At 37.7% G+C, this 22,258-nt stretch overlaps 1 long non-coding RNA gene across 1 annotated transcript; it reads left to right on the top strand.

Moving 5' to 3' along the window:
• The first annotated feature begins 8,699 nt into the window (after window positions 1–8,699).
• Window positions 8,700–12,864, top strand: LOC135779897 (uncharacterized). Its single transcript, XR_010544900.2, has 4 exons — window positions 8,700–9,762; window positions 10,273–10,337; window positions 10,464–10,562; window positions 12,170–12,864. It is a non-coding gene; the product is annotated as an uncharacterized lncRNA (long non-coding RNA).
• The last annotated feature ends 9,394 nt before the right edge of the window (window positions 12,865–22,258 follow it).

A 22,258-nucleotide genomic window follows, 5' to 3' on the forward strand; every position in this document is an offset into this window, starting at 1 on the left:
CCTGCATTCAAAAATTTCTCTCTCACTTTCGGTGAGTGTATCCCAAAAACAATGCGATCGCGGATCATCTCGTCGCTATTTGCATAATTGCAGTCTTTAGCAAGCAGACGCAGGTCAGTCACAAAGTGCTCGAAGGGCTCGCGATCTCCCTGTATTTTCTCGTGAAATTTATAACGAGCAAATATGACGTTTGCTTTGGGTTCTACATATGCTGTAAAGCGGTCGTAATACGACTTTAAGACCTTTGCTTCGTCTGCAGACAGAGACCATGTATTAAAAATATCACTTTTCATTATTTCATTTGCAAGTCATAAGCATAATATGACAATTAACCATTAACTAAGATTAATAATAAGTCAACATTATAATTTTTTTATGACGCATATGCAGCCTACAAATGTGACCTCTGAAGGCTGCAGCCTTCGGATTGAGAAACTGCCTGCATGTTGTCCGAGTACATATCAGTGATTTAAGAAATCATTAAGTATTTTTAAAAACCAGAGGTGTAAAAAGTACTCAAAAATGTTACTCAAGTGAAAGTACAAGTACTTAGTGTACATTTTACTCAATTAAAAGTAAAAGTATCTGTCCAGAATCATACTTGAGTAAAAGTAAACACTGTCAGTCTAAATCTGATTTCTGTTTCAAGCTATATCCAGAGGTGGTTTGAAATACTTTTCAAATCACATTTCCAGAAATACATTTAAGTCTGACCGCTCTGATTGTATTTTTGTAGCTTTTTAGTTACGTCATGCTGTGGCGTCATGTACAATGTAAACACGATTGTTGTGCCAGTGTGATGTCATTGCCATAGAAACAGTGTAGATAATCCAGAAAATTGCAGCCCTTTCCCCGGCCGAGATACTGTGGTCCTTTCCCCGATTTTTTCCACGACTGTAGCTCGGACACCTTAAGTCCCCTTGGGTATAAGCGACCCAAAGGCATCCAAGCTAAGGTCGTGGGAAAATCAGGGGAATGACTGCTGTATCTCAGCCGGGGAAAGGGTTAGAGCGTCAGGGTTGGCTCGTTGGAAAGGCCCTCTTAGGTAGGATAAGGGACGCCAAGAGCGAATGCCTAGGACTTAAAGCGCCTGAGCCACGGACGTTTGAAATTCAGGAGACCGTCGGCCACAGAAAAGGGTTAGAGAGTCGGGGGTTGGCTCGTTGAAAAGGCCCTCTCGGGTAGGATAAGGGACCCGAAGGGCGAACACCCCGGACTTAAGGTGCCTGAGCTATGACCGTATGAATTTCAGGGAGTGGCACGCTGTATCTCGGCCAAGGAAAATAAATAAGATTTAAATTAAACTGGCGGTCAGCACAATTCAATTGGTTTGGTAAGAGTAAGGGAAAATAGAATAAAGTGATCTCTAAAAAATAAGTACTTTTTGACTGTAAATAAAATTGTAAGGAGTAAAAAGTACTTTTTTTCTTAAAAAATGTAATTAAGTAAAAGTAAAAGTACTGATTTTAAATTGTACTCAAGTAAAGTAAAAATCCCCAAAAATAATACTTAAGTACAGTAATCAAGTAAAATTACTCAAGTACTTTACACCTCTGTTAAAAACCCGCATAAATTCGGAAGTTTGCAAATTATTTAAATTATAGCGTCTTTTTTCATTAAACATAATAATAATTTTTCTTTGGTATAATGGTTTTAAATAAATCTGAGATCAAGGGGGCCCCCTAGTGGTGCGGGGCCCTATGCAAATTGCGTAATTTGCGTATAGGAAAGACCGGCACTGTCAAAATTGCGTGTAAACAATTGAAAAAAACTGTAATACAAACATTAGGGAAACGTTAAGATAATGGGGATGGAACATTGTAAAATGTTTTAAATAAAGTTCTATGGAAATTTTTATAACAAGACTGGAACTTTCTAAAAATGTTCTAATAACGTTATCATAACCAAACAATAAAGATTTTAGTTTTTAACATTCTAAGAACATTTAAAACATAACGTTTTTAAAACCCATTATACATGTTAGGAAAACATTCTTAGGACATTAATATAACAACAGACTGAACCTTTCTAAAAACGTTTTGAATAACGTTCTTATAACTAAACAATAACGTTCATACAACGTCTAAAAAACGGGACACTTTTAACGTTCTAAGAGCGTTTAAACAATGTTTTTATAACCTATTACAAATGTTAAAAAAACGTTCTGAGAACAATACAGTTTTTTTCGGTCGCTAACAAGCATTTGTCCAATCCGTTGTTACATTTTCAAAACTCTAAACACAATTAGTACAGCATCGGTCTTTTGTGGCCATACAATTCATTCATTTCATGTCGTTTTCACACAATATGCAGTCAGTGAACACATTTCCACAATGCTTACATTTTCCTAACAGACAAGCTATACCTCCCACCAAAATTATGGATTGTTTTTGTAGTATTTACAAATGCTTACACACAACATCCCAAAATAGCAAAAACAATCTTCCAAACCATAGATACAGTATAAAAACTAGGGATGCACCGAATCCAGATTTTTTAGGTTCGGCCGAATCCCGAATCCACCGTTTAAGATTCGGCCGAATCCGAAACCGAATACCGAATCCTACTCGCATCCTTATTCCATTAACACAGTAAAACACATTAATGAAGTAAACAACGTCCACAGCAGTGTATTTTTCATTTTATTTAATTTTAACTGTACATTATGCCAGGATGACAAGTTGGAAAAACTATTTTGACAATTACCATAAGCCTATGCATAATGAAAGCGATGCGTTGCGACACGCTCGTTTTTACAATAAGCAAGCAGCTCCGCGCTGAAAACTTTAACTTTGAGTGAGAAGCTCCGCTCGTCAATGTCAGGTTTCACACGGCCGTCCAAATACAGTGGAGGAGGGGCGGGAGATTACCACAGCAACCAACCGGCTCACAGCTGAAGCATCACAGCTACCAAGCGCTCGGCTGAAAAACTGCTGGAATTTGGCGTCCTCAAGGCATTTCAGCCGTGTTTAAAAGTTTTGGTGTGTCCAGCCCCTAAGGCTCACCGAAAGAAAAAGCTCATCTCCACGTCAGCACCCGATGTGTGTAATCAACGGCCGCGTTACGTCGACCAGCGTAGCGCAAGCCTAGGGTTCGGTTCGGTGGAAAAAAAATCTAGGATTCGGCCGAATCCGAACCCCGTCAAAAAGCCCAGTATTCGGCCGAATTCGAATCCGAATCCGAATCCTGGATTCGGTGCATCCCTAATAAAAACCTTTATTGGGTAAATTGGGCCAACCACAGCTGATTCCAGTCTGGCTTAGGTTATTTTTTCTTTTACATTGATACTTACAGTATACAGTAAAAGGAAGACTTTGAGGAGTGATGTTTTTGAAAACAGAAACAGACAAACACTGTAATGTCTGGACGAGGAAGCATAAAAGCAAGGGGCACATGGAGAAGAGCAGGCCCAGTGAGAGATGCAGGTGCAGTGAGAGATGCAGTGAGAGGTGCAGTGAGAGATGCAGGAGCAGTGAGAGATGCAGGAGCAGTGAGAGGTGCAGGAGCAGTGAGAGATGCAGGAGCAGTGAGAGTAGCAGTGAGAGATGCAGGAGCAGTGAGAGATGCAGGAGCAGTGAGAGATGCAGGAGCAGTGAGAGATGCAGGAGCAGTGAGAGGTGCAGGAGCAGTGAGAGATGCAGGAGCAGTGAGAGGTGCAGGAGCAGTGAGAGATGCAGGAGCAGTGAGAGGTGCAGGAGCAGTGAGAGGAGGAGGGTCAGGGAGAAGAGCAGGCCCAAGGAGAGGGCAGTGTAGAGGTGTAAGAATGCATGGTGGTGGCATTCCGATGGCTGCAAAAACAGTAGTCAGTGATGAAAATCACTGATTTCACTAAGAGAGGCTGGTGAAAGAGTGCAGCCCAATTTTAGGAGGTTGCCTCCATTACAGTTTTTTTCAGTCGCTAAAAAGCTTTTGTCCAATCAGTTGTCACATTTTCAAAACTCTAAACACAATTAGCACAGCATCGGTCTTTTGTGGCCATACAATTCATTCATTTCATGTCGTTTTCACACAATATGCAGTCAGTAAACACATTTCCACAATGCTTAAATTTTCTTAACCGACAAGCTATACCTCCCAACAAAATTATGGATTGTTTTTGTAGTATTTACAAATGTTAACACACAACATCCCACAATAGCAAAAACAATATTCCAAACCTTAGATACAATATAAAAACCTTTATGTTGGGTAAATTGGGCCAACCACAGCTGATTCCAGTCTGGCTTAGGTTATTTTTTCTATTACATTGATACTCATACAGTAAAAGAAGGACTTTGAGGAGTGATGTTTTTGAAAACAGAAACAGACAAACACTGTAATGTCTGGACAAGGAAGCGTAAAAGCAAGGGGCACATGGAGAAGAGCTGGCCCAGTGAGAGGTGCAGTGAGAGATGCAGGTGCAGTGAGAGGTGCAGTGAAAGATGCAGGAGCAGTGAGAGGTACATTGAGAGGTTCAGGAGTGTTGAGGTGTACAGGAGCAGTGAGAGGAGCAGTGAAAGGTGCAGGGCAGTGAGAGATGCAGTGAGAGGTGCAATGAGAGTTGCAGTGAGAGGTGCAGGAGCAGTGTGAGATGCAGTGAGAGATGCAGTGAGAGGTGCAGGACAGTGAGAGGTGCAGTGAGAGGTGCAGGACAGTGAGAGGAGAAGGGTCAGGGAGAAGAGCAGGCCCAGAGAGAGCGCAATGTAGAGGTGTAAGAATGCGTGGTGGTGGCATTCCAAGGGCTGCAAGAACAGTAATCAGTGATGAAATTCACTGATATCAGTAAGAAAGGCTGGTGAAAGAGTTCAGCCCAATTTTAGGAGGTTGCCTACATTATACGCATCTTTCAACAAACCAACAGGTAAGTATTGCATTTTACATGGATTGTTTCTCACTTGACATGTCAATAAGGTCATACAGTAATGCATATGTAAAAAAATTGTCCCTCTAAAGAATGCAACGTCTTCCACCCTCTTGTCAAAAATGACAAGATCAATACTGTAAAACTTTTTCTGTTCTATTATATTGTGTTTCTACTTTACCTCCTGTAGTCAAGAGTAAGGGGAAAACTGCTTTTTACTAGATTGCATTTGAATTGTGAACATTGCTGTACATGTGGACATACAGTTCCCAACCAAGACATTTAGCGTAAAAACGGTGGATTGCATGTTTTGCATGCAAATACCTGTAAAACTGAAACATAAAAGTCTATGCAGTTTTTGTAATGTCAACAATAGCCAATATTTAGAAACCTGGTGTACTTTGATTGACTGCATGTACCTTGTGAGCTAAAAGAAGTGTTATTCTTTGAAAGAATAATTTCATTTTGAGTCAGATTTCCAGTGTTTTGGTAAAGTTATTGTGTGCAGAGAAAGATTTGTTCCATTTTGAAATGAAGAGTTAGTATTTATTTAACAAAATGTGTTTTTGAGAAGAAAATTATCCATTTGGCCAATTGTGTTTTGTAGGTAGAACTCTGTGTTAAGTGTTTAGAAAAAGTATCTGAAGTATGGGTAAGCGCTTGTTAGCGATTGAAAAAAACTGTAAAGGCATTTTCAGCTCAGAAAAGCATTTTTCAAGCGATTTCAACATTTCAGGTTGGATTGTGACTTTTCATGCACAAGTGCCCAATTCGGCCTAAAATGCCTTCAGGGGCATATTTATGATGAGAAATGTCGTTTAAAGGCATTTCCAGCTCAGAAAAGCATTTTTCAAGCGATTTCAACATTTCAGGTTGGACTGTGACTTTTCATGCAAAAGTGCCCAATTCGGCCTAAAATGCCTTCAGGAGCATTCTTATGATGAGAAATGTCGTTTAAAGGCATTTTCAGCTCAGAAAAGCATTTTTCAAAGTGATTTCAACATTTCAGGTTGATTGTGACTTTTCATGCAAAAGTGCCCAATTCGGCCTAAAAATGCTTTCAGGAGCATTCTTATGATGAGAAATGTCGTTTAAAGGCATTTTCAGCTCAGAAAAGCATTTTTCAAAGTGATTTCAACATTTCAGGTTGATTGTGACTTTTCATGCAAAATGGCCCAATTCGGCCTAAAATGCCTTCAGGAGCATTCTTATGATGAGAAATGTCGTTTAAAGGCATTTTCAGCTCAGAAAAGCATTTTTCAAAGTGATTTCAACATTTCAGGTTGATTGTGACTTTTCATGCAAAAGTGCCCAATTCTGCCTAAAGTGCCTTCAGGAGCATTCTTATGATGAGAAATGTCGTTTAAAGGCATTTCCAGTTCAGAAAAGCATTTTTCAAAGTGATTTCAACATTTCAGGTTGATTGTGACTTTTCATGCAAAAGTGCCCAATTCGGCCTAAAATGCCTTCAGGAGCATTCTTATGATGAGAAATGTCGTTTAAAGGCATTTTCAGCTCAGAAAAGCATTTTTCAAAGTGATTTCAACATTTCAGGTTGATTGTGACTTTTCATGCAAAAGTGCCCAATTCGGCCTAAAATGCCTTCAGGAGCATTCTTATGATGAGAAATGTCGTTTAAAGGCATTTTCAGCTCAGAAAAGCATTTTTCAAAGTGATTTCAACATTTCAGGTTGATTGTGACTTTTCATGCAAAAGTGCCCAATTCTGCCTAAAGTGCCTTCAGGAGCATTCTTATGAAGAGAAATGTCGTTTAAAGGCATTTCCAGCTCAGAAAAGCATTTTTCAAACAGATTTCAACATTTCAGGTTGGATTGTGACTTTTCATGCAAAAGTGCCCAATTCGGCCTAAAATGCCTTCAGGGGCATTCTTATGATGAGAAATGTCGTTTAAAGGCATTTCCAGCTCAGAAAAGCATTTTTCAAAGTGATTTCAACATTTCAGGTTGATTGTGACTTTTCATGCAAAAGTGCCCAATTCTGCCTAAAGTGCCTTCAGGAGCATTCTTATGATGAGAAATGTCGTTTAAAGGCATTTCCAGCTCAGAAAAGCATTTTTCAAACAGATTTCAACATTTCAGGTTGGATTGTGACTTTTCATGCAAAAGTGCCCAATTCGGCCTAAAATGCCTTCAGAAGCATTCTTATGATGAGAAATGTCGTTTAAAGGCATTTCCAGCTCAAAAAAGCATTTTTCAAGCGATTTCAACATTTCAGGTTGGATTTTGACTTTTCATGCAAAAGTGCCCAATTCGGCCTAAAATGCCTTCAGGAGCATTCTTATGATGAGAAATGTCGTTTAAAGGCATTTCCAGCTCAGAAAAGCATTTTTCAAGCGATTTCAGCATTTCAGGTTGGATTGTGACTATTTCTGCAAAAGTGCCCAATTCGGCCTAAAATGCCTTCAGGAGCATTCTTATTATGAGAAATGTCGTTTAAAGGCATTTCCAGCTCAGAAAAGCATTTTTCAAGCGATTTCAGCATTTCAGGTTGGATTTTGACTTTTCATGCAAAAGTGCCCAATTCGGCCTAAAATGACTTCAGGAGCATTCTTATGATGAGAAATGTCGTTTAAAGGCATTTCCAGCTCAGAAAAGCATTTTTCAAGCGATTTCAACATTTCAGGTTGGATTTTGACTTTTCATGCAAAAGTGCCCAATTCGGCCTAAAATGCCTTCAGGAGCATTCTTATGATGAGAAATGTCGTTTAAAGGCATTTCCAGCTCAGAAAAGCATTTTTCAAGCGATTTCAGCATTTCAGGTTGGATTGTGACTTTTTCTGCAAAAGTGCCCAATTCGGCCTAAAATGCCTTCAGGAGCATTCTTATGATGAGAAATGTCGTTTAAAGGCATTTCCAGCTCAGAAAAGCATTTTTCAAGCGATTTCAGCATTTCAGGTTGGATTTTGACTTTTCATGCAAAAGTGCCCAATTCGGCCAAAAATGCCTTCAGGCGCATTCTTTTGATGAGAAATGTCGTTTAAAGGCATTTCCAGCTCAGAAAAGCATTTTTCAAGCGATTTCAGCATTTCAGGTTGGATTTTGACTTTTCATGCAAAAGTGCCCAATTCGGCCTAAAATGCCTTCAGAAGCATTCTTATGATGAGAAATGTCGTTTAAAGGCATTTCCAGCTCAGAAAAGCATTTTTCAAGCGATTTCAACATTTCAGGTTGGATTTTGACTTTTCATGCAAAAGTGCCCAATTCGGCCTAAAATGCCTTCAGGAGCATTCTTATGATGAGAAATGTCGTTTAAAGGCATTTCCAGCTCAGAAAAGCATTTTTCAAGCGATTTCAGCATTTCAGGTTGGATTTTGACTATTTCTGCAAAAGTGCCCAATTCGGCCTAAAATGCCTTCAGGAGCATTCTTATGATGAGAAATGTCGTTTAAAGGCATTTCCAGCTCAGAAAAGCATTTTTCAAGCGATTTCAACATTTCAGGTTGATTGTGACTTTTCATGCAAAAGTGCCCAATTCGGCCTAAAAATGCTTTCAGGAGCATTCTTATGATGAGAAATGTCGTTTAAAGGCATTTTCAGCTCAGAAAAGCATTTTTCAAAGTGATTTCAACATTTCAGGTTGATTGTGACTTTTCATGCAAAATGGCCCAATTCGGCCTAAAATGCCTTCAGGAGCATTCTTATGATGAGAAATGTCGTTTAAAGGCATTTTCAGCTCAGAAAAGCATTTTTCAAAGTGATTTCAACATTTCAGGTTGATTCCCAGCAAGCAATAGCCGTCATTTCAACGTCTCGTTTCAGTATAGACCCGATATAGCCGGGCTGTGCCTAGCCCACTTCTAGCCCAATTAAACTTTAATTTGGTTACATTTGGTTTTTGACAAAATAATTTGTGAGATGGATGCTATTTTATCATGTAAGCAAAGTTAACAGCGATTACAAGGTATTTCTTTTCATTTCTTTAAAGTGTTTTATGCATCGTCTGTACGTAGTCATAATTTAGCTCATAAATAGACCGACTACGAATAAACCACGTTTAGCCCAGAAATAACCATGAATTTAATTACATGTTGTTTTGCCAAAATTATTTGTGAGATGTATGATATTTAATAATGTAAACAAAGTTCAAAGCAATTAATGTATTTTGTTTCATTTATTTAAAGTGTTTCATGCACCGTCTGTACTAGCCACTATTTAGCTTACAAATAGACCGACTACGAATAACCCACGTTTAGCCCAGAAATAACCATTAATTTAATTACATGTTGTTTTGCCAAAATGATTTGTGAGATGTATGATATTTAATCATGTAAACAAAGTTCAAAGCGATTAAGGTATTTTGTTTCATTTCTTTAAAGTGTTTTATACACCGTCTGTACTAGCCACTATTTAGCTTACAAATAGACCGACTACGAATAACCCACGTTTAGCCCAGAAATAACCATTAATTTAATTACATGTGGTTTTTGCCAAAATAACTTGTGAGATGTATGGTATGTCATTGTAAGCAAAGTTAACAGCGATTACAATGTTTAATTTCTTTAAGTGTTTTATGCACCGTCATACATAACCACTATTTAGCTCATAAATAGACCGACTACGAACAAACCATGTTTAGCCCAAAATAACCTTGAATTTAATAAAATTTTGTTTTTGCCAAAATAACTTGCAAGAATTATGATATTTTATCAGGCATGCAAAGACACCAGTGAAATAAGATGTTTGGTTTTATTTATCTTATCTGAATATCTGCTGTCACGCATAACATTCATTATTTGACCGTATTTCAAAGATAAACAAAATCCAGTTACAACTCCGAACCGCTAGATGGCAGCAGTACACAAACACGGGGCCAAATCTCACGAGAAAGATTTCCGCTTTTTGAAAAGCAACAACATCAGCGAGCAGCCACGAGGAAAGTATGTACCACACTTGTTTGGTCTTGTAAGTTTTTTTATTATTTTATTTTACATGTGTTTAAAATTGATTTACTTTATTTGTTGTTGGAATCGCGACATTCTTGCGGGTAACTTAACAGTATAACGTAGTAAAGTAACCCATGTTTTATAAAACCTAAACAGTACAACCTGCAATGTAATAAAATAGTGGAGTTAAATGAGTCTATGTAACGTTACACTGAAGATTTACATGAGTGATTTGTAGGCTGCTTTTTAGTAACAGCAGTAACTTAGCTAAGTTATTACTGTGTTGCTTACAGTAATGTAGGCAATGTGGTGCTTTACAATTATGCATGCAGAGATAGATTGTGGGGGAAAGCTATTTTCCATAATGGATTTAACTGACAGGCCTTCAGTCTGTTGGAAAAAAGAGTTTTATTGTGTTAGTGAGGGAAAACTTGCAGGTCAGTGGGCATTAACCTTTAAGGTTGGTAAACATTTGTACACTGAAGCATACAATACTGTACAATTACTGACATAGGCATGTGCTATTCAGGTGTCAAAGCTGTGCGAAACTGGAGGGAGAAACTTGAGAGACCGTGCCGGAAGAATGCTGGACAGGTAAATTCTCTAAACATGCAATATTAATCAGACATTGTGTTGTCAACACAGTCTTTCATGTGGTCACAAAAAATCTGAAAATATTTCAGTCTGCAACTGTTAACGACATTGTCTTTTGTATTTTAGAGTTCACTAAAATTCATTAATTTCAAAGTTCAACATGAATGGTGGTGGTCCACTGCAGAAGCAAGCATTTGAAAAACCATCAGTTCTCAGTTATTAAAGGTAAGTGTGTTTGTATGTAGTTTTAGGCTACATGGTGTTTCACAAAATAGTAGTTTTAATATGACATTAGGTTATGTGAGGAGTAATTGACGACAGTCCGATACTGCCTTAATATTTTCTAAATATTAAAAGCCCCAGATTAAATGACTCTTTGCCGATACAACAGTTTACTTATCCATACAATATTGTTTAGATGTTTTATTTTTAGACATTTGACAGGTTTTATGTCAATAAGATTGTATTGTGAATATTTTATGCTTGGCATCTTAAAGGGCAGGGTATTTGATTTTGAAAAATACTAACTTTAGCCTACACGCACCAACCAGAAGCACACTCCTATCTCATTAACCAGTAAGACTGACAAAGTGAATAACATTACCAAAATAACCAACATAAACAACTGTTTTTAATCCGAAATAAATACAGCACGTTAAGAAATTTGAAAAGATAAATATCATTACACTTATTCGTAAACAAACTACATAAGCAACAAGTTTCATTAAAATACAATCTGAATCCATCAAAATAGAATCACACTGCATACCTACCTTTCCAAAAGAAACACTGCAACGACCCTTTCAGACCTGTAGCTGTTTCCATCTTGCAGAAAAGCAGTGAACTTACCAATGTTAATTTGGGTTTTTCCTCTTTGCTCATCCAGATGTTTTTTTTTTTTTTGTTGTTTCAAAATGTCTTTCGTTTTGTAGCTCCTGTGTCAATTCAGCAGGAAGGTTTATTTGATTCTCCCTATTTTTACAGAGTGTGAACAGGTTGTGAAGTGGCATGCAAAACACATTCACAGAAGAGGGGCAAATATTTAATGCGCCCAATTATGGGCCGGAATGAGATTCTGGCAGTATGATAACCGTAAGCAAAAATACCACGGTGTTGTGGTATTGCCATTGTGACACTAAAATGTGTTATTTTCAAATGTCTGCATATTAAAACATCAACTTTTCAACTGGACACAATACATTTTATTTTTAAGCAACAAACAACGTTTATGCCAGGTAAAAATAAAGCCTTTAAATGATAATATTCTTTCAATTGTAAATGTAAACATGAATTCAATTACATGATTTAATTCACTTTGTGTAAACACAGTTCATACATTGAAAACGGTATCACAGAAAATTTTTGTGGTTTTTTAAAAACCTTGACTCTGAAAATCTCAGTATACCTTCAAACCGGTAACTGGCCCATGCCCACGTCCAATTATTGCATTCGGTCAGGGTTCAATGATTTGTTGAACGTTTTTTGGTCCTACGCCTTTTATAGATGACACAAATATATAAAAATAAACATTTAGACAACTTAACTTAACATAGTGAGAGCTATCAATATTTGAGGAGACTTTCAACCAGCATAACAAAAAAAAAAATTCTGGATCAAAATCAGATACCCTGCCTTTAAGACTCTTTTGCTAGTTCCAAAAATGTCATTAAACACACGCAGAGAAACATGCACTTCTGTTAGTAATGAGAACGGTATGATTACTGTTGCCTGTCAATATTTATATATGACTTTTTCAAAAGAGAATGACTATCACATTTAAAATAAAGCAGAAATACTTGTCTCATGCATTCTTTTCATATCATATTTGGCAGATGCTGTGTTGAACAACTTCCCGGCAGCAACAGAACTGGAAGTGAAGGATGCAATGGGGGGCATTTCAAACAGGCACCAGGGAGCACGGGGGGGGGGGGTATAGAAATTAGTACAATTAATAAGTTGACGTGAACTGAAGATAGTTTGTTAATGTTTAGATGTTATTTCATTTTTGAAATTGTATTTTGTTATATATGCTTTTATTTTGTTACTGTTTTTATTCTTTTTGTTAAAAGTAGTTTTTCTTCATTTTGTCTTATCTGAATTTCTATTGTATTAACAATATTTTTTGTAATAAATTGCATGATTGCATGTTTATGAGAACCTTTTTACTGGATTAAAAATAATTCTTTAGCCATTCTTTTGTTCTTTATTAGACACACACGTGTAGTCGTTTAATAGCCGTCTATTTAACGGCTAGTCTATTCTTGGGCTATGATAGACGTCTACTAGATTTTCACTGACAGCCCAAAATTAGCCTTGTTTTAGCCTAGACCCACATTCACCGTCTATTAGACGTATATATGTAGACGTTTAATAGCCGTCTATTTGATGACTAGTCTATTTCTTGGGCTATGATAGACGTCTACTAGATTTTCACTGACAGCCCAAAATTAGCCTTGTTTTAGCCTAGACGTCAGGGGGGTGTTTAGACGGCTACTAGACGTCTATTAGCCGCAAAATTGCTTGCTGGGTTGTGACTTTTCATGCAAAAGTGCCCAATTCTGCCTAAAGTGCCTTCAGGAGCATTCTTATGATGAGAAATGTCGTTTAAAGGCATTTCCAGTTCAGAAAAGCATTTTTCAAAGTGATTTCAACATTTCAGGTTGATTGTGACTTTTCATGCAAAAGTGCCCAATTCGGCCTAAAATGCCTTCAGGAGCATTCTTATGATGAGAAATGTCGTTTAAAGGCATTTTCAGCTCAGAAAAGCATTTTTCAAAGTGATTTCAACATTTCAGGTTGATTGTGACTTTTCATGCAAAAGTGCCCAATTCGGCCTAAAATGCCTTCAGGAGCATTCTTATGATGAGAAATGTCGTTTAAAGGCATTTTCAGCTCAGAAAAGCATTTTTCAAAGTGATTTCAACATTTCAGGTTGATTGTGACTTTTCATGCAAAAGTGCCCAATTCTGCCTAAAGTGCCTTCAGGAGCATTCTTATGAAGAGAAATGTCGTTTAAAGGCATTTCCAGCTCAGAAAAGCATTTTTCAAACACAGATTTCAACATTTCAGGTTGGATTGTGACTTTTCATGCAAAAGTGCCCAATTCGGCCTAAAATGCCTTCAGGGGCATTCTTATGATGAGAAATGTCGTTTAAAAGGCATTTCCAGCTCAGAAAAGCATTTTTCAAAGTGATTTCAACATTTCAGGTTGATTGTGACTTTTCATGCAAAAGTGCCCCAATTCTGCCTAAAGTGCCTTCAGGAGCATTCTTATGATGAGAAATGTCGTTAAAAAGGCATTTCCAGCTCAGAAAAGCATTTTTCAAACAGATTTCAACATTTCAGGTTGGATTGTGACTTTTCATGCAAAAGTGCCCAATTCGGCCTAAAATGCCTTCAGAAGCATTCTTATGATGAGAAATGTCGTTTAAAAGGCATTTCCAGCTCAAAAAAGCATTTTTCAAGCGATTTCAACATTTCAGGTTGGATTTTGACTTTTCATGCAAAAAGTGCCCAATTCGGCCTAAAATGCCTTCAGGAGCATTCTTATGATGAGAAATGTCGTTTAAAGGCATTTCCAGCTCAGAAAAGCATTTTTCAAGCGATTTCAGCAATTTCAGGTTGGATTGTGACTATTTCTGCAAAAGTGCCCAATTCGGCCTAAAATGCCTTCAGGAGCATTCTTATTATGAGAAATGTCGTTTAAAGGCATTTCCAGCTCAGAAAAGCATTTTTCAAGCGATTTCAGCATTTCAGGTTGGATTTTGACTTTTCATGCAAAAGTGCCCAATTCGGCCTAAAATGACTTCAGGAGCATTCTTATGATGAGAAATGTCGTTTAAAGGCATTTCCAGCTCAGAAAAGCATTTTTCAAGCGATTTCAACATTTCAGGTTGGATTTTGACTTTTCATGCAAAAGTGCCCAATTCGGCCTAAAATGCCTTCAGGAGCATTCTTATGATGAGAAATGTCGTTTAAAAGGCATTTCCAGCTCAGAAAAGCATTTTTCAAGCGATTTCAGCATTTCAGGTTGGATTGTGACTTTTTCTGCAAAAGTGCCCAATTCGGCCTAAAATGCCTTCAGGAGCATTCTTATGATGAGAAATGTCGTTTAAAGGCATTTCCAGCTCAGAAAAGCATTTTTCAAGCGATTTCAGCATTTCAGGTTGGATTTTGACTTTTCATGCAAAAGTGCCCAATTCGGCCAAAAAATGCCTTCAGGCGCATTCTTTTGATGAGAAATGTCGTTTAAAGGCATTTCCAGCTCAGAAAAGCATTTTTCAAGCGATTTCAGCATTTCAGGTTGGATTTTGACTTTTCATGCAAAAGTGCCCAATTTGGCCTAAAATGCCTTCAGGAGCATTCTTATGATGAGAAATGTCGTTTAAAGGCATTTTCCAGCTCAGAAAAGCATTTTTCAAGCGATTTCAACATTTCAGGTTTGGATTTTGACTTTTCATGCAAAAGTGCCCAATTCGGCCTAAAATGCCTTCAGAAGCATTCTGATGATGAGAAATGTCGTTTAAAGGCATTTCCAGCTCAGAAAAGCATTTTTCAAGCGATTTCAGCATTTCAGGTTGGATTTTGACTATTTCTGCAAAAGTGCCCAATTCTGCCTAAAAATGCCTTCAGGAGCATTCTTATGATGAGAAATGTCGTTTAAAGGCATTTCCAGCTCAGAAAAGCATTTTTTAAGCGATTTCAACATTTCAGGTTGGATTTTGACTTTTTCATGCAAAAGTGCCCAATTCGGCCTAAAATGCCTTCAGAAGCATTCTTATGATGAGATATGTCGTTTAAAGGCATTTCCAGCTCAGAAAAGCATTTTTCAAGCGATTTCAACATTTCAGGTTGGATTTTGACTTTTCATGCAAAAGTGCCCAATTCGGCCTAAAATGCCTTCAGGAGCATTCTTATGATGAGAAATGTCGTTAAAAGGCATTTCCAGCTCAGAAAAGCATTTTTCAAGCGATTTCAGCATTTCAGGTTGATTTTGACTTTTCATGCAAAAGTGCCCAATTCGGCCTAAAATGCCTTCAGGAGCATTCTTATGATGAGAAATGTCGTTTAAAGGCATTTCAAGTTTAGAAAAGCATTTTTTCAAGCGATTTCAACATTTCAGGTTGGATTTTGACTTTTCATGCAAAAGTGCCCAATTCGGCCTAAAATGCCTTCAGGAGCATTCTTATGATGAGAAAATGTCGTTTAAAGGCATTTCCAGCTCAGAAAAGCATTTTTCAAGCGATTTCAGCATTTCATGTTGGATTGTGACTTTTCATGCAAAAGTGCCCAATTCGGCCTAAAAATGCCTTCAGAAGCATTCTTATGATGAGAAATGTCGTTTAAAAGGCATTTCCAGCTCAGAAAAGCATTTTTCAAGCGATTTCAACATTTCAGGTTGGATTTTGACTTTTCATGCAAAAAGTGCCCAATTCGGCCTAAAATGCCTTCAGAAGCATTCTTATGATGAGAAATGTCGTTTAAAGGCATTTCCAGCTCAGAAAAGCATTTTTCAAGCGATTTCAACATTTCAGGTTGGATTTTGACTTTTCATGCAAAAGTGCCCAATTCGGCCTAAAATGCCTTCAGGAGCATTCTTATGATGAGAAATGTCGTTTAAAGGCATTTCCAGCTCAGAAAAGCATTTTTCAAGCGATTTCAGCATTTCAGGTTGGAGTTTGACTTTTCATGCAAAAGTGCCCAATTCTGCCTAAAATGCCTTCAGGAGCATTCTTATGATGAGAAATGTCGTTTAAAGGCATTTCCAGCTCAGAAAAAGCATTTTTCAAAGCGATTTTCAACATTTCAGGTTGGATTTTGACTTTTCATGCAAAAGTGCCCAATTCGGCCTAAAATGCCTTCAGGAGCATTCTTATGATGAGAAATGTCGTTTAAAGCATTTCCAGCTCAGAAAAGCATTTTTCAAGCGATTTCAGCATTTCAGGTTGGATTTTGACTTTTCATGCAAAAGTGCCCAATTTGGCCTAAAATGCCTTCAGGAGCATTCTTATGATGAGAAATGTCGTTTAAAAGGCATTTCCAGCTCAGAAAAGCATTTTTCAAGCGATTTCAACATTTCAGGTTGGATTTTGACTTTTCATGCAAATGTGCCCAATTCGACCTAAAATGCCTTCAGGAGCATTCTTATGATGAGAAATGTCGTTTAAAGGCATTTCCAGCTCAGAAAAGCATTTTTCAAGCGATTTCAGCATTTCAGGTTGGATTTTGACTATTTCTGCAAAAGTGCCCAATTCGGCCTAAAATGCCTTCAGGAGCATTCTTATGATGAGAAATGTCGTTTAAAGGCATTTCCAGCTCAGAAAATCATTTTTCAAGCGATTTCAAACATTTCAGGTTGGATTGTGACTTTTCATGCAAAAGTGCCCAATTCGGCCCTAAAATGCCTTCAGAAGCATTCTTATGATGAGAAATGTCGTTTTAAAGGCATTTCCAGCTCAGAAAAGCATTTTTCAAGCGATTTCAACATTTCAGGTTGGATTTTGACTTTTTCATGCAAAAGTGCCCAATTCGGCCTAAAATGCCTTCAGAAGCATTCTTATGATGAGAAATGTCGTTTAAAAAGGCATTTCCAGCTCAGAAAAGCATTTTTCAAGCGATTTCAGCATTTCAGGTTGGATTTTGACTATTTCTGCAAAAGTGCCCAATTCGGCCTAAAATGCCTTCAGGAGCATTCTTATGATGAGAAATGTCGTTTAAAGGCATTTCCAGCTCAGAAAAGCATTTTTCAAGCGATTTCAACATTTCAGGTTGGATTTTGACTTTTCATGCAAAAGTGCCCAATTTGGCCTAAAATGCCTTCAGGAGCAATTCTTATGATGAGATATGTCGTTTAAAGGCATTTCCAGCTCAGAAAAGCATTTTTCAAGCGATTTCAACATTTCAGGTTGGATTTTGACTTTTCATGCAAATGTGCCCAATTCGACCTAAAATGCCTTCAGGAGCATTCTTATGATGAGAAATGTCGTTTAAAGGCATTTCCAGCTCAGAAAAGAATTTTTCAAGCGATTTCAGCATTTCAGGTTGGATTTTGACTATTTCTGCAAAAGTGCCCAATTCGGCCTAAAATGCCTTCAGGAGCATTCTTATGATGAGAAATGTCGTTTAAAAGGCATTTCCAGCTCAGAAAAGCATTTTTCAAGCGATTTTAGCATTTCAGGTTGGATTTTGACTATTTCTGCAAAAGTGCCCAATTCGGCCTAAAATGCCTTCAGGAGCATTCTTATGATGAGAAATGTCGTTTAAAGGCTTGTCCAGCTCAGAAAAGCATTTTTCAAGCGATTTCAACATTTCAGGTTGGATTTTGACTTTTCATTCAAATGTGCCCAATTCGACCTAAAATGCCTTCAGAAGCATTCTTATGATGAGAAATGTCGTTTAAAGGCATTTCCAGCTCAGAAAAGCATTTTTCAAGCGATTTCAACATTTCAGGTTGGATTTTGACTTTTCATGCAAAAGTGCCCAATTCGGCCTAAAATGCCTTCAGGAGCATTCTTATGATGAGAAATGTCGTTTAAAGGCATTTCCAGCTCAGAAAAGCATTTTTCAAGCGATTTCAGCATTTCAGGTTGGATTGTGACTTTTCATGCAAAAGTGCCCAATTCGACCTAAAATGCCTTCAGAAGCATTCTTATGATGAGAAATGTCGTTTAAAGGCATTTCCAGCTCAGAAAAGCATTTTTCAAGCGATTTCAGCATTTTATGTTGGATTGTGACTTTTCATGCAAAAGTGCCCAATTCGGCCTAAAATGCCTTCAGGAGCATTCTTATGATGAGAAATGTCGTTTAAAGGCATTTCCAGCTCAGAAAAGCATTTTTCAAGCGATTTCAGCATTTCAGGTTGGATTGTGACTTTTCATGCAAAAGTGCCCAATTCGACCTAAAATGCCTTCAGAAGCATTCTTATGATGAGAAATGTCGTTTAAAGGCATTTCCAGCTCAGAAAAGCATTTTTCAAGCGATTTCAACATTTCAGGTTGGATTTTGACTTTTCATTCAAAAGTGCCCAATTCGGCCTAAAATGCCTTCAGGAGCATTCTTATGATGAGAAATGTCGTTTAAAGGCATTTCCAGCTCAGAAAAGCATTTTTCAAGCGATTTCAGCATTTCAGGTTGGATTGTGACTTTTCATGCAAAAGTGCCCAATTCGACCTAAAATGCCTTCAGAAGCATTCTTATGATGAGAAATGTCGTTTAAAGGCATTTCCAGCTCAGAAAAGCATTTTTCAAGCGATTTCAACATTTCAGGTTGGATTTTGACTTTTCATTCAAATGTGCCCAATTCGACCTAAAATGCCTTCAGAAGCATTCTTATGATGAGAAATGTCGTTTAAAGGCATTTCCAGCTCAGAAAAGCATTTTTCAAGCGATTTCAACATTTCAGGTTGGATTTTGACTTTTCATGCAAAAGTGCCCAATTCGGCCTAAAATGCCTTCAGAAGCATTCTTATGATAAGAAATGTCGTTTAAAGGTATTTCCAGCTCAGAAAAGCATTTTTCAAGAGATTTCAACATTTCAGGTTGGATTTTGACTTTTCATGCAAAAGTGCCCAATTCGGCCTAAAATGCCTTCAGGAGCATTCTTATGATGAGAAATGTCGTTTAAAGGCATTTCCAGCTCAGAAAAGCATTTTTCAAGCGATTTCAGCATTTCAGGTTGGATTTTGACTTTTCATGCAAAAGTGCCCAATTCGGCCTAAAATGCCTTCAGGAGCATTCTTATGATGAGAAATGTCGTTTAAAGGCATTTCCAGCTCAGAAAAGCATTTTTCAAGCGATTTCAGCATTTCAGGTTGGCTTTTGACTATTTCTGCAAAAGTGCCCAATTCGGCCTAAAATGCCTTCAGGAGCATTCTTATGATGAGAAATGTCGTTTAAAGGCATTTCCAGCTCAGAAAAGCATTTTTCAAGCGATTTCAACACTTCAGGTTGGATTTTGACTTTTCATGCAAAAGTGCCCAATTCGGCCTAAAATGCCTTCAGGAGCATTCTTATGATAAGAAATGTCGTTTAAAGGCATTTCCAGCTCAGAAAAGCATTTTTCAAGCGATTTCAGCATTTCATGTTGGATTGTGACTTTTCATGCAAAAGTGCCCAATTCGGCCTAAAATGCCTTCAGAAGCATTCTTATGATGAGAAATGTCGTTTAAAGGCATTTCCAGCTCAGAAAAGCATTTTTCAAGCGATTTCAACATTTCAGGTTGGATTTTGACTTTTCATGCAAAAGTGCCCAATTCGGCCTAAAATGCCTTCAGAAGCATTCTTATGATGAGAAATGTCGTTTAAAGGCATTTCCAGCTCAGAAAAGCATTTTTCAAGCGATTTCAGCATTTCAGGTTGGATTTTGACTTTTCATGCAAAAGTGCCCAATTTGGCCTAAAATGCCTTCAGGAGCATTCTTATGATGAGAAATGTCGTTTAAAGGCATTTCCAGCTCAGAAAAGCATTTTTCAAGCGATTTCAACATTTCAGGTTGGATTTTGACTTTTCATGCAAATGTGCCCAATTCGACCTAAAATGCCTTCAGGAGCATTCTTATGATGAGAAATGTCGTTTAAAGGCATTTCCAGCTCAGAAAAGCATTTTTCAAGCGATTTCAGCATTTCAGGTTGGATTTTGACTATTTCTGCAAAAGTGCCCAATTCGGCCTAAAATGCCTTCAGGAGCATTCTTATGATGAGAAATGTCGTTTAAAGGCATTTCCAGCTCAGAAAAGCATTTTTCAAGCGATTTCAACATTTCAGGTTGGATTGTGACTTTTCATGCAAAAGTGCCCAATTCGGCCTAAAATGCCTTCAGAAGCATTCTTATGATGAGAAATGTCGTTTAAAGGCATTTCCAGCTCAGAAAAGCATTTTTCAAGCGATTTCAACATTTCAGGTTGGATTTTGACTTTTCATGCAAAAGTGCCCAATTCGGCCTAAAATGCCTTCAGAAGCATTCTTATGATGAGAAATGTCGTTTAAAGGCATTTCCAGCTCAGAAAAGCATTTTTCAAGCGATTTCAGCATTTCAGGTTGGATTTTGACTTTTCATGCAAAAGTGCCCAATTCGGCCTAAAATGCCTTCAGGAGCATAGGCATTTCCAGCTCAGAAAAGCATTTTTCAAGCGATTTCAGCATTTCAGGTTGGCTTTTGACTATTTCTGCAAAAGTGCCCAATTCGGCCTAAAATGCCTTCAGGAGCATTCTTATGATGAGAAATGTCGTTTAAAGGCATTTCCAGCTCAGAAAAGCATTTTTCAAGCGATTTCAACACTTCAGGTTGGATTTTGACTTTTCATGCAAAAGTGCCCAATTCGGCCTAAAATGCCTTCAGGAGCATTCTTATGATGAGAAATGTCGTTTAAAGGCATTTCCAGCTCAGAAAAGCATTTTTCAAGCGATTTCAGCATTTCATGTTGGATTGTGACTTTTCATGCAAAAGTGCCCAATTCGGCCTAAAATGCCTTCAGAAGCATTCTTATGATGAGAAATGTCGTTTAAAGGCATTTCCAGCTCAGAAAAGCATTTTTCAAGCGATTTCAACATTTCAGGTTGGATTTTGACTTTTCATGCAAAAGTGCCCAATTCGGCCTAAAATGCCTTCAGAAGCATTCTTATGATGAGAAATGTCGTTTAAAGGCATTTCCAGCTCAGAAAAGCATTTTTCAAGCGATTTCAGCATTTCAGGTTGGATTTTGACTTTTCATGCAAAAGTGCCCAATTTGGCCTAAAATGCCTTCAGGAGCATTCTTATGATGAGAAATGTCGTTTAAAGGCATTTCCAGCTCAGAAAAGCATTTTTCAAGCGATTTCAACATTTCAGGTTGGATTTTGACTTTTCATGCAAAAGTGCCCAATTCGGCCTAAAATGCCTTCAGAAGCATTCTTATGATGAGAAATGTCGTTTAAAGGCATTTCCAGCTCAGAAAAGCATTTTTCAAGCGATTTCAGCATTTCATGTTGGATTGTGACTTTTCATGCAAAAGTGCCCAATTCGGCCTAAAATGCCTTCAGAAGCATTCTTATGATGAGAAATGTCGTTTAAAGGCATTTCCAGCTCAGAAAAGCATTTTTCAAGCGATTTCAACATTTCAGGTTGGATTTTGACTTTTCATGCAAAAGTGCCCAATTCGGCCTAAAATGCCTTCAGAAGCATTCTTATGATGAGAAATGTCGTTTAAAGGCATTTCCAGCTCAGAAAAGCATTTTTCAAGCGATTTCAACATTTCAGGTTGGATTTTGACTTTTCATGCAAAAGTGCCCAATTCGGCCTAAAATGCCTTCATTTTAGGCCGAATTGGGCACTTTTGCATGAAAAGTCAAAATCCAACCTGAAGTGTTGAAATCGCTTGAAAAATGCCCATTCTTATGCCCATTCTTATCGCTTGAAAAATGCCCATTCTTATCGCTTGAAAAATGCCCATTCTTATGATGAGAAATGTCGTTTAAAGGCATTTCCAGCTCAGAAAAGCATTTTTCAAGCGATTTCAACATTTCAGGTTGGATTTTGACTTTTCATGCAAAAGTGCCCAATTCGGCCTAAAATGCCTTCAGAAGCATTCTTATGATGAGAAATGTCGTTTAAAGGCATTTCCAGCTCAGAAAAGCATTTTTCAAGCGATTTCAGCATTTCAGGTTGGATTTTGACTTTTCATGCAAAAGTGCCCAATTCGGCCTAAAATGCCTTCAGGAGCATTCTTATGATGAGAAATGTCGTTTAAAGGCATTTCCAGCTCAGAAAAGCATTTTTCAAGCGATTTCAGCATTTCAGGTTGGCTTTTGACTATTTCTGCAAAAGTGCCCAATTCGGCCTAAAATGCCTTCAGGAGCATTCTTATGATGAGAAATGTCGTTTAAAGGCATTTCCAGCTCAGAAAAGCATTTTTCAAGCGATTTCAACACTTCAGGTTGGATTTTGAC

The sequence above is a fragment of the Paramisgurnus dabryanus genome, chromosome 19 (genome assembly GCF_030506205.2).
Source record: "Paramisgurnus dabryanus chromosome 19, PD_genome_1.1, whole genome shotgun sequence".
Taxonomy (NCBI): Eukaryota; Metazoa; Chordata; class Actinopteri; order Cypriniformes; family Cobitidae; genus Paramisgurnus; species Paramisgurnus dabryanus.